The following is an 11,578-nucleotide window of genomic DNA, read 5'->3' on the forward strand; positions in this document are numbered from 1 at the left end:
AATGTGGAGCCAGACTTCTTAACAACATATATAATATATAGAAAAAAAATAATAATAATAAAAAGTTACTAACCACTAATTAATATAAACCATAGAGTGAATAGTTCAAAATTATCTAATACCAACCTTTTTGAACACTTAATTTCCATGCCCATGAAATGAATATAAACAGATCATTGGGTTTCATATAAACTAACGACTGCCCTACTACACACATTGATAGCATTCTGATCAAACAGATCCCGTGGAGGAACTCTGTATTCTGCTGCAGACTTTTAGAAATGGCTATGGAAACCACTTACTACGACATTTTAGAAGAGTATATAGGCCACCTCGCAATTACTTCTATGGCTTCTTTCCAGATGCTTACTGAACTAGGTAAGCAGACAGATAACAGGAAAGTACAAGAGGAAAGAGAAGAAAAGATTGCAGACATTTTGAAAGATCGTCTTTATCGGTACGTACAAGGTGACAAGGAAGGGTTTATACAAGAAGCTAAATCGGAGGTTCAATTGCTTGTTGGCGCAACTAATGGAAACAATACTCTGCAGACAATTGGTTACATGTATGAAAGAGAAGCGGCGAAGGAACTTGGAAAGAACGGAGACTTATATTTGGGTTTGTCATTTATAGCCGAATGGCTCAGAAACAGCGGGAACAGGTGCTTTTGCTCTGTTGCAGTTATTAGAAGATATCAAAGAGCAGCGGAGTACGGAGGAGAATTATAGTGAAGCCGATTTGGGAGCATTTTTACAGTCCAAGAAAGAATTGATTGTCAACTCACTTTGGAAAGTAAATGTGCCTGACATTGAAGAGACGCTCTCGCATGCGTGCCACATGGTGTTGCAAGATAAGAGTGCAAAGAAAGAAGATCTTCGAGCTCGCGCGAAAGGTTTAAAGATTCTGGGAAAGATTTTCCAAACCGCAAAACTATAAAATTAAGATTGAATTCCAGAAAAAGACACTTCTAGTAGATTTAGGAAGAAAGAATTCAGAAATGATGCAAGCTCTCCAGATACATCGCCAAGAATCATGGCGGCACGACTACATTTTTCTGTGAGGGCTGTGGAATTGGATCGTGGTTCCGTCGGTCACTGGAAACCGTTTTGCCGTTTTCGAACGGTGTTGCAAGAAAGGCTTTTCCAGCCAATCAGATGATTTTAATTTTGGGTATTTGGTAGAGGCAAAGTAGATTGCTGATGTATACAGAATAAGGATTTTATGAATCACAATTTATCATATTCAATATTCATTTTTATAAACCATGTTGCAAAAGGATGGTCCGATTTTGATGCGCTGCTATAATTTATTTTATTTTTGTTGAAAGACATATCTGAAGTTATGAAGAAACATTTCAGACATTTTCATTAAATCTTTATCTCCGTTACTCAAATTTTCACATGAAGAAAAATGTGAAGGAACTCAGAGATCTCCTCCTTCAGCTGGTGGAATTGAATGGCATATATGAAGTTATGAAAAATATTCGCATCTTTTTTTTTCTCCCACTTTTTCATAAATTCAACACGTTTGTCCATAGTATTTAGCTCTTTATGAGGGTTTTGTAAATTGAAATTTGGTCACATGATTGAATAAGATCACGTGAATCTATGGTATATGTTCTTGCAATTAACTCAAGAAAACAAATTCTTGCATCTTTTTAACTAATTGTTCTTTACCTCAAATTTTTTTATATTTAGTATGCGCTTTCTTTGCATCGAAATTTTATCACATTGCTTAGATCAGAAGTCGGAATTCAGGTGTACAAATTTATAGCTGTCTATGGATAATCAATTAGTCCAAGTTTCAGTCTCATCATAATTAAGTCTGATGCAAGAGCATCGACCCACCAATCAACGAAAATGATTTCTCGAAGAAATCAAATCACATGGAAGGCACAATTGTCAAGAGGAAATGCGAATTATTAATCTTAGATTTAAAAGCATGGGGAAAATAAAATCTGTGAGTGATCTAAGGGGTTACGTTGGTTGTCAATCTTCAACAAAAAAGTGCAACTATATAAAAAAAAATGTCATACTTAAAATCACAAGGCTGTGTGGCGGCTGTGTGGCCTTGTTTGATGTTTTAGACATCAAATCACCATGCTAATTTAAACTTCCCCAAACTTCATGAGGCTTGCAATAAGTCTCTCATTCTCCTTTCCGTGGATGTATTTTTTTTGTTATAAGAATTTCATTCACAAGGTATCGATCGGAATTTCCTCGGTATTGTCTAAGGAGGAACCTCTCCATCATTTACACCGACATGACTTGTATTCACAAACAGCTCATTAGTTTTAAAATCACAAAATCTTTGGATCTCAACTTTTTCATCTTCATCTTCACGAAGGATTGGTCCTTGTTCAAGTTCGCAAAAGTGAACTTCCATCTCTGCTGTTGTGAGCTCTTCAGCTTTCAATTAGGCATCCAACCCATGCTCCAACTTCATTTCCAAACTATGCCACTTTACTTTCTTTCACATAATCCATTAAACATTTGGTCTTCTTTATCTTCCTGTAACATTAGTACATTCAGGTGTACTTTTACCTCAGCAACTTCTCTGTCAAATTCCTCTTGTATCATTCTTCTCTTTATGTCATTTACTTTGGCATCTTATTTTTTTATATTATGACTTTTACTATGACTTCTACCTGAAGCCATGTCATGCCTATCAATCATGTGACTTCTACTATGACTTCTACCTGAAGCCATGTCATGACTATCAATCATGTCTGACTATAAACAGTTTATTTGCAAACTTTAACTTGTCCACTTGTAAATTGCATTCAAACCTTTGCAATAACAAATTACTCCTTAACTTGTTACAATACCTAACCAAGCTTTCTCTCAGCTCATACTCATCCTTTCCTTTTGGTATAGTTGGTTCTCTCTTCAACTATGACCCTTGTCCAAAAAGAAAAAAGGAAAAACTTGCACAGATCTTAAAAGATCGTCTTAATCGGTACGTACAAGGTGACAAGGTAGGGTTTATGCAATAAGCTAAATCGGAGGTTCAATTCCTGGGCGGAGCAGGTTATGGAAGTAACTTGGAAAGAAGCGGGCAAAGAAACTTGGAAAGAAGGCCATATATTTGGGTTTAGAAGCAAAGGGCACTTCGTAAAATCCCAAGTCACAGCAGCAACGGGTGCTTTTCACTACTGCAATTACTAGAAGATATCAAACACCAGCCCCGTGGAGAGGAGAATTAGTGTGAAGGTGATTTGGAAGCAGTTTGACAGTCCAACAAAGAATTGATTATCAAGTCACTTTGGAAAGTAAATGTGCCTGACATTGGAGGCACTCTCTCACATGTGTGCCACATCGTGTTGCTAGATAGGAGTGCAAAGAAATGAGAACTTGGAGCTCGTGCCAAAGGTTTGAAGATTCGGGGAAAGATTATCCAAATGGGAAACTACAAAATGAACATCGAATCCCAGAAAAGGACACTTGTCATAAGTTGGGTAACAAGGATTGGAGAAATGAAAAAAGTTGTCGGATACATCACCAAAGAATCACGATTCCATTTTGCTGTGAGGGCTGTGGATTTGGATTGTGGTTTCGTGTTTTGGAACGGTCTTGCAAGAAAGGCTTCTCCAAGTTGATTTATTTTCCAGTCAAACGATTTTAATTTTCACCATTTCCTAGAGGCAAAGTTGATCGCTCATGTATGTAGAGGAAGGATTTTATGATTCATACTTTATAGCAAAATTTTCATATTCAATATTGTTGTCTTTTCTTCCTGAAAAAATAAATAAGATGGGAGCATAGGAAGTGAAATCCCCTTCAATTTACTGTTAAAAAAATTTTACGGGGCAAAGGAGAGGAGTCTTGCTCAGGATTCGGTTTCAGCAAGGAAATCAGAAAGACTTTATTATTCATACTTTATAGCAAAATTTGCATATTCAATATTGTTGTTTTCTTTTTCTTGAAAAGATAAATAAGATGGCAGCATCTGAAGTGAAATCCCCTTCAATTTGCTCTTAGAAGAATTTTACCGGGTAAAGGAGAGGAGTCGTCTTGCTCAGAATTCGGTTGCAGCAAGGAAATCACAAGGACTTTATGATTCATACTAGCCAAATTTTCATATTCAATATTGTTGTCTTTTTTTTCTTGGAAAAATAAATAAGATGGGAGCATCGGAAGTGAAACCCCCTTCAATTTATTATTTGAAAAACTTTACGGGCCAAAGGAGAGGAGTCTTGATCAGAATTCGGTTGCTGTAAGGAAATCACAACTAATCTTATGTTGCTGCAAAAAAATAAGAGGTTTAAATAATATACCGGAAATAACTTATGGAACTTATGGAGAAATATAGTAGAAAATAACTGATGGAACTTATGGAGAAATATAGTAGAAATAAAAAGGTTGTGGTAAATTACTTATGAAAGTTTAAGATTCCAAAGAAGCATACTTTTATTATATTTCAAAACATAAGAAAATACATTTAGGTGATAAATGGAAGCTGGAGTTAAGCGAAAAAAACAATGCTATTTATGCGCATCATTAGGTTGTGGAACCTATAAAACATGTGATTTTCAGGTGACCAATATTTTGTCATCACTACCTCTCAGAGACTTTCACCCTCTCTCGCTCTCCTACTTCCCAACAATGCAAATCACTTTTACATTCATATTTGTCTCAATATACAAATTCCTCCACAATTTTCTCCTCACCCTCTCTCACTCTCTTACTTGCCCAACAATGAAAATGACTTTTACATTCATATTTATCTCAGCATACAAATTTTACATTAATACATTAGAGAGAACATTAATATGCAACATTTGCAATTTTACATAGTAATTAGTTCTGTAATTGGATTTTTGATCTTGTAGGTGTTGTGGAGTGTGGGAAACACTCACGAAGTCAATGTTTTGTTATATATATTTACCAAAATTTATTAAATGCCTTAAACTCTCTCATGTATTGTGGAATTGTCGTCGATGTACTTTTGCTTTGACTTCAGTCCTTTCACCTCCAAACAAAAATCACAACCATGTACTAGTTGACTCGGCAAGCATGGTGTTTGTCAGTGTGTTTAAGGTAGTGGTTAGGATTAATATTTCCAACACTTCCCTTTAATCACAACTGTCGCCATTGACAATTCCCAAACAATCTCTGAGATAAACAAAATTTTCATGTGCCAATGGCTTTGTGAAAATATCAATAAATTGTTCCTATGACTTACAGTGCTCCAACATAATTTTATCACTGTTAATCAACTCTTTGATAAAATGATATTTAGCATCAATATGCTTCGTCCTCTTGTGAAAAACAAAATTCTTTGATAATGCAATTGTTGAGGTGTTATCGCAGAAAATAGTTGACGTTCCCCCTTGGTCGTGGCGAAGATCCCTCAACATCCTTCTCATCCAAACTATCTAACACGATGCCGTTGTTGCAACGACATATTCAACTTATACTATTGATAGTGACACTATTGGCTTGTTCTTGGAGGCCCATGAAGTGGCTCCAGAACCGAAATGAAAAACATATCTCGACGTGTTGTTTCTATCATCGACACTTCCTGCCCAATCACTTTTAGTGTAACCAACCGACCTGAAATCATCTGTTTCGGCATATTGAATACCATATTGTTTTGTCCCACCGAAATGCCTTAGCATTCTTTTCGTTGCTTGCGAATGTGTTTCCTTGGGTGCTTCCATGAACTTCAACAACAAGCTCACTAAATACTTTATATCTGGCCTAGTGGTTGTCAAATACATCAAGCTGCCTATCATGCCTTTGTATAATGTCAGATTGACATTGCTGTTGCAATCTTCTTTGATAAACTTCAACCCCATGACAATTGGAGTTGGTGCAGGTTTGTTGTTCCGCATCTTAAACCTCTCCTTTATGTTTGCTACATACTTTTCTTAAGAGATAAAAATGTCATTTTCTATTTTCTTTACTTCTATGCCAAAAAAATACCTTAAGAACCCCAAGTCAGTGATTTCAAATTCACTCTTCATGACTTCTTTGAAATCAAGGATGACGAAATTATCATTGCTCGTAAAAATAAAATCGTCTACATATAAGACGACAATAAGAATCTTACCATCACTCTCTTATTGTAGAGAGTTGGCTCACCGTCACATTTTTCAAGACCATTGTCCAATAAGTAGACATCTATCCTGTTGTACCATGCACACGGTGCTTGATTTAGCCCATAAAGAGCTTTCCTCAACTAATACACATTGTTTGCTTGGCCTTCTACCTCATAACCACGCGGTTGTGCAACATACACTTCCTCATTTAGCACTCCATTTAATAAAGTTGATTTTATGTCCATTTGATACACTTTCCATTTATGTTGCGCGACAATCAGCACAACTGTATGCACTATCTCGATCCTCGCGACTGTCGCAAACGTCTCTGCATAATCTCCTCGATGATGCTGCTTGTATCCTTTGACAACTAGCCTTGCTTTGTGCATTTCAATCATTCCATCGACATCGCTCTTCGTCTTATAGACCTACTTCACTCTAATGACTTATTTTCCTTCGGCAAGTGCACTAACTCCCATGTGTCATTCTTTTCTATTGCTTCTATTTCTTCCTCCATTGTTGCAACTCATTTTTTTTCTTTGACTACATCTTCAAAGTGGATTGGCTCATCTACATGACAAAACAAAGAAAATAATGAATTCAGGCTAGCACTACTATCAACTTCATCTTGCTTATAGATGTCATTTAAATTTCTGAATTTTGGCCTTCATGTTCTTGCTGAAGATAGGCTTGACATGTCACTTGGTGTTGCACTTTGCGGCATGCTTGGAGAAGCACTTGCTTGACTTCCCCACGATGTTGCTTGTTGCCTGCTTTGTTGCACTTAAATAGGTGTAGAGGGAGTCATTGTTGAGGAATTACTTGCTGCTGCCAATTCCTCTTTGTCCTCATGTGGTATACATGCTTTCACATTAACTCTCTTCTCTAAACTCCCATCCCATGCTTCCTCCTCTATGAACTACACATCTCTGTTGATTATGACCTTCTTGGTTGATGTATTGTAGAGATTGTATGCCTTGGATTCATCATTATATCCAAAAAATGTGCATTTCTCCCCCTTGTTGTCCAACTTCTGCCTCAACTCATACGAGACATGTGCATATGCCACACATAAAAAAAATCTCATGTGAGTGATGTTATGCTTTCTTCCACTCCATGCCTCTTCAAGAACTATGTTATGGATGCTTTTGGTTGGACATCTATTCAAGATATATGATGCAAAAGTGACAACTTCAGCCCAATAATCATTTGGCAAATGCTTTGCCTTCAACATACTCATTTTGTTTTCGATAATGGTCCTATTCTTCCTTTCCGCTACACCATTTTGCTAATGTGTATATCTTGCTGTAAATTTCTTGTGAATTGCATGCTTCCTGCAAAATCGAAGGAAATCATTTGAGATGTATTCGCCACCTCTATCAGTCCTGAGGACTTTGATATAGTGTGCATTTTGCTTCTCAACAGGAGATTTGTATTGGCAAAGACTCTCAAACACTTCAATTTTCTATTTTGGGATATCAACCCATGTCTTCCTTGTGTAGTCATCTATGAAGGTCGATAAATAATAGCTTTCATAAATTGATGGTGTCTGCATTGGTCCACATAAATCTAAGTGGACAATCTCCAAAGGTGTCTTTTCTCTTACTAACTTTTTTGCTATAAATGTCTCTCTATGTTGCTTGCCCAAGGTACATCCTTCACATAGGTTTTCCAATTTTTCTATGAGTGGAAATCCCTTCACCGTGCCTTTCTTATGCAACAAATTCAAACCTCCAAAGTTGAGATGTCCAAATCTCAAATTCCATAACCAATTTTCATCTTTGAGCTCTGCTTGAAAGTTTACTTGTGTGACATCAACGACATTTCTTTCATCCTCTTGTGAGTTCATTGATAGTCGTTCTTATGCACCTTATTCCTCCAAATATGATCTTCTTTAGGGGAAACATTATATTGTTTTTCATCTGAACCTTTGCAATCAAATCTTTGCTTAGAGGCCTATCCAAAATTGTGCACACGTTATTTTTGAAAAAGACATTGTAGCCCTTTTCCATGAGTTGTCCAATGCTTATGAGGTTATGCTTTAAACCAGAGACAAAGTAAAAATATGAGATGTACTTCTTCTCCCCCTTCTTTGTTAGGATATTGAATCTTCGTTTTCCCATGACAGAGACCTTTCTATTAGTCCTTAATGTCACTTCATATTTCACACTTTCATCTAGATTGGAAAACACTTCTATGTTCCCTGACATGTGGTTGCTACACCCTGAATCTAAATACCATATATCACTTTGTTTTTCATGTGATATCACTTTGTTTTTCATGTGCCTTTGAATCCTTCTTCCTGTTGTCCCTTAACAAATCCCTTTCTGCTTGAGCTAAGGCATTGTATGTTGTTGCGTCTACTGGTTTTTGAAAACCATTCTCCACAAAATCCCAAATGTCTTGAGAAGAAAACAGGAACTTCATTGTAATAGCCCAATAATCATATTTTCTTCTATTAAATTGAGGTATTTGAGGATTCGTCAATATTGTGACTGATGTTGTCATTTCTGGGTGAGAATAAAACTTTCTACCTGCTTGTAATATGCTAAAAAATAATCTGCCCTCAAAACAATTTTAACAGCTAGTAAAAACACATGGTTTTACACTAACAAAGTTTAACCTGCTTTGATACCATGTTAGAAAAAATTTACGGGACATAGGAGAGGGGACTTTAGTTGCGGCAAGTAAATCACAATAGATGGTTTTACACTAACAAAGTTTAACTTGCTTTGATACCGTGTTAGAAAAATTTTAGGGGCCATACCTCAAAAAAAATTTAACTGCTAGTAAAAACACATGGTTTTACACTAACAAAGTTTAACCTGCTTTGGTACCATGTTAGAAAAAATTTACGGGCCATAGGAGAGGGGACTTTAGTTGCGGCAATTAAATCACAATACATGGTTTTACACTAACAAAGTTTAACTTGCTTTGATACTGTGTTAGAAAAATTTTAGTGGCCATAGGAGAGGAGTTTGGCTCAGACAGGCTTAAATAATACATAGGAAATAACTCATGGCAAAACAAAGTTTTTTCTACATGTTGGTAAATATGCTAAAAAATAATCTACCCTCAAAACAATTTTAACTACTAGTAGAAACACATGGTTTTACACTAACAGAGCTTAACGTGCTTTGATACCATGTTAGAAAAAATTTAAGCTGTCCTAGCTTAAAATTTTAACCGCTAGTAAAAACACATGGTTTTACACTAACAGAGTTTAACCTGCTTTGATACCATGTTAGAAAAAATTTACGCTCCAGAGAAGAGGAGTCTCGCTCAAAATTTGGTTGCGGCAAGGAAATCACAACTAATCTTATGTTGCCGCAAGGAATCTTATGTTTCCGCAAGGAAATTGCAACTATAAAGAGGATTAAATAATACACGGGAAATAACTCATGGAAAAACAGAGTAGAAATATAAAGGTTAACATACTTTGTATTATATTTCAAAACATAAGAAAATACATTGGCCTGATAAATGGAGGCGGCTGCAGCTCCAAGTGAAAAAACAAAAGGCTTACCATACATTCACCTGATAAATGAAGGTTGTAGCTTCAAGTGAAAACAAAAGGCTTACCGCAATTTACACATCACTAGGTTGGAGATTAAATGTCTATAAAACTTGGTAAAATTGATTTTCATAAGCCCCCCAATATTTCTTCCACGATTTTTCTCCCCGCTACCTCATAAACTTTCACTCTCTCTGGCTCTCTTACTTGCCAAACAATGCAAATGAATTTTACATTCATATTTATCTCAACATACAAATTTTACATTAATACATGACAGAGAAAACATTAATACGCAACATGGGTGATTTTACATAGTAATTGTTTTTTGATCTTGCCAGTATTGTCGAGTGTGGGCAACAGTTGCGGAGTAAATGTTTTCCCATATCTATTTTTCAAAATTTATTGAAAGCCTTAAACTATGTGTTGTGTTGCGAAATGATCAATAATGTACTTCTACTCTACCTCAGTCCCTTCGCATGCAAACAAAAATCACAACTTAGTTGACTAGACAACCATGGTATTTGTCAGTATGTTTAAGACGATGATTGAAATTAATATTTCCAAAGGTGATTGAAATTAATATTTCCAACATTTACCGTGGGCACAAGAGGTTATTCTAATCAAAAAAATCTTAAAAGACAATATCACAAATAAAATAAATAAATAAAATAATTTGAAATAATAAATTTACTTATCCTCTTTTTGATTTATAGCTTCCTTCTTGAGGATTTGTTTCTTTTTATCCACCTTACTTTTACGAGGGTCGTAGCCCAACAACTTTTGCTTTAAGTAACTATTTTATAAAACATTCTTTAAAGGAGGAGGGGAGGTAATGCTTTGTTTAAAGAGATGTTATGTCCAAAGCGAGTCAGCAAAGGAGGTGACAACTTTACTTTCATTTTTTTAAGGAGTTGTCACTCATCCTTTTCGTGTGAGAGGTAGGTTTGCAAGTCATTATAAGAGGGCAAGCAATACACTATGGAACAAGAAGGGCGAGAAAGAAGTGTTTTCTTTGTTTTTTTTTTAATTAATTTAAATAAAAGAAGTTTGTTTTTTTGTTTGTTTGTAAATTTGTTAGTTTTTTAAGTTTATTTAAAAAAAAACTTAATATTAACAACCAAAAAAAATTCCACCAATTTTTCAATTTGGAGGTCATGTTATTTTATTTTATTATTAAAACTATGTGATTTTGGCAAGGATATGAATCCAAATGAGATAAGTTTTATATTTTGAAATGGAAACAAAATGATAGTGTTCCACCATTTTCCAATTTGGAGGTTAATTCTAATTTTTTTATCAAAACTATGCTATTTTCTTAAGGATATGAATTCAAATGAGATCAGTTTTATATTTCAAAATGGAAAGGTCATGATACTGATAGCACCACATTTCATTTTAGGGGTCGATTTCAATGTTTTTGTTAAAAAAATTAGGTGTTTTCAATGCAATAGTTGTGAAGGCGGCAATTTTAGTCCTGAGAAAATAGTATGATTTTTAGATCATTAGTTTTTCAAAATAAGTTAAACATAGTCACTAAAGGTGATCTCCAAGAAGGAAAACTTTCATAAGTTCATATAAAGTCCGTAACTGTGTGTGAATGTAATTCTAGTGATAAATATTGTATAATTATACCAACTTCTCAATTATGCTTTTTTTTAACACGGTGAAATACTGTTATATTATAAAAAATTCAGTAGAGGGACAAGTTCCATTACAAATACTAGAGGAATCTTAGTGGAATTGATACAAAACAGGCACGCAGTCCCTTGATCCAATTCACTAGTCTTGTTTTTTGAAACTTAAAAGACATAACGGCTATATTGCCATAAGAATTGGCCTAGAAGCACACCGTATTTACATTGCATATGAGAGATTTACTAGAACTAGTTGACCGAGTCATTAGGTGGCTGTTCTTTTTTATCGTTGTTCTTGGTTGAAGCCTCCCCTTGTATGTTTTGGTTCATCGATATTATGTGACTGATTGCATTTCTCTTTGAGGCCTTCGATTTCCGCTTTCT

The 11,578-nt window shown here is 35.3% G+C and overlaps 1 pseudogene; it reads left to right on the top strand.

Moving 5' to 3' along the window:
• Window positions 1–281: 281 nt before the first annotated feature.
• On the top strand, window positions 282–936 carry LOC149242868 (chaperone protein dnaJ 10 pseudogene; annotated as a pseudogene).
• The last annotated feature ends 10,642 nt before the right edge of the window (window positions 937–11,578 follow it).

Source organism: Pinus tabuliformis, chromosome 8 (genome assembly GCF_031772625.1).
Source record: "Pinus tabuliformis cultivar Carrire ecotype Pingquan chromosome 8, CPIR1, whole genome shotgun sequence".
Taxonomy (NCBI): domain Eukaryota; kingdom Viridiplantae; phylum Streptophyta; class Pinopsida; order Pinales; family Pinaceae; genus Pinus; species Pinus tabuliformis.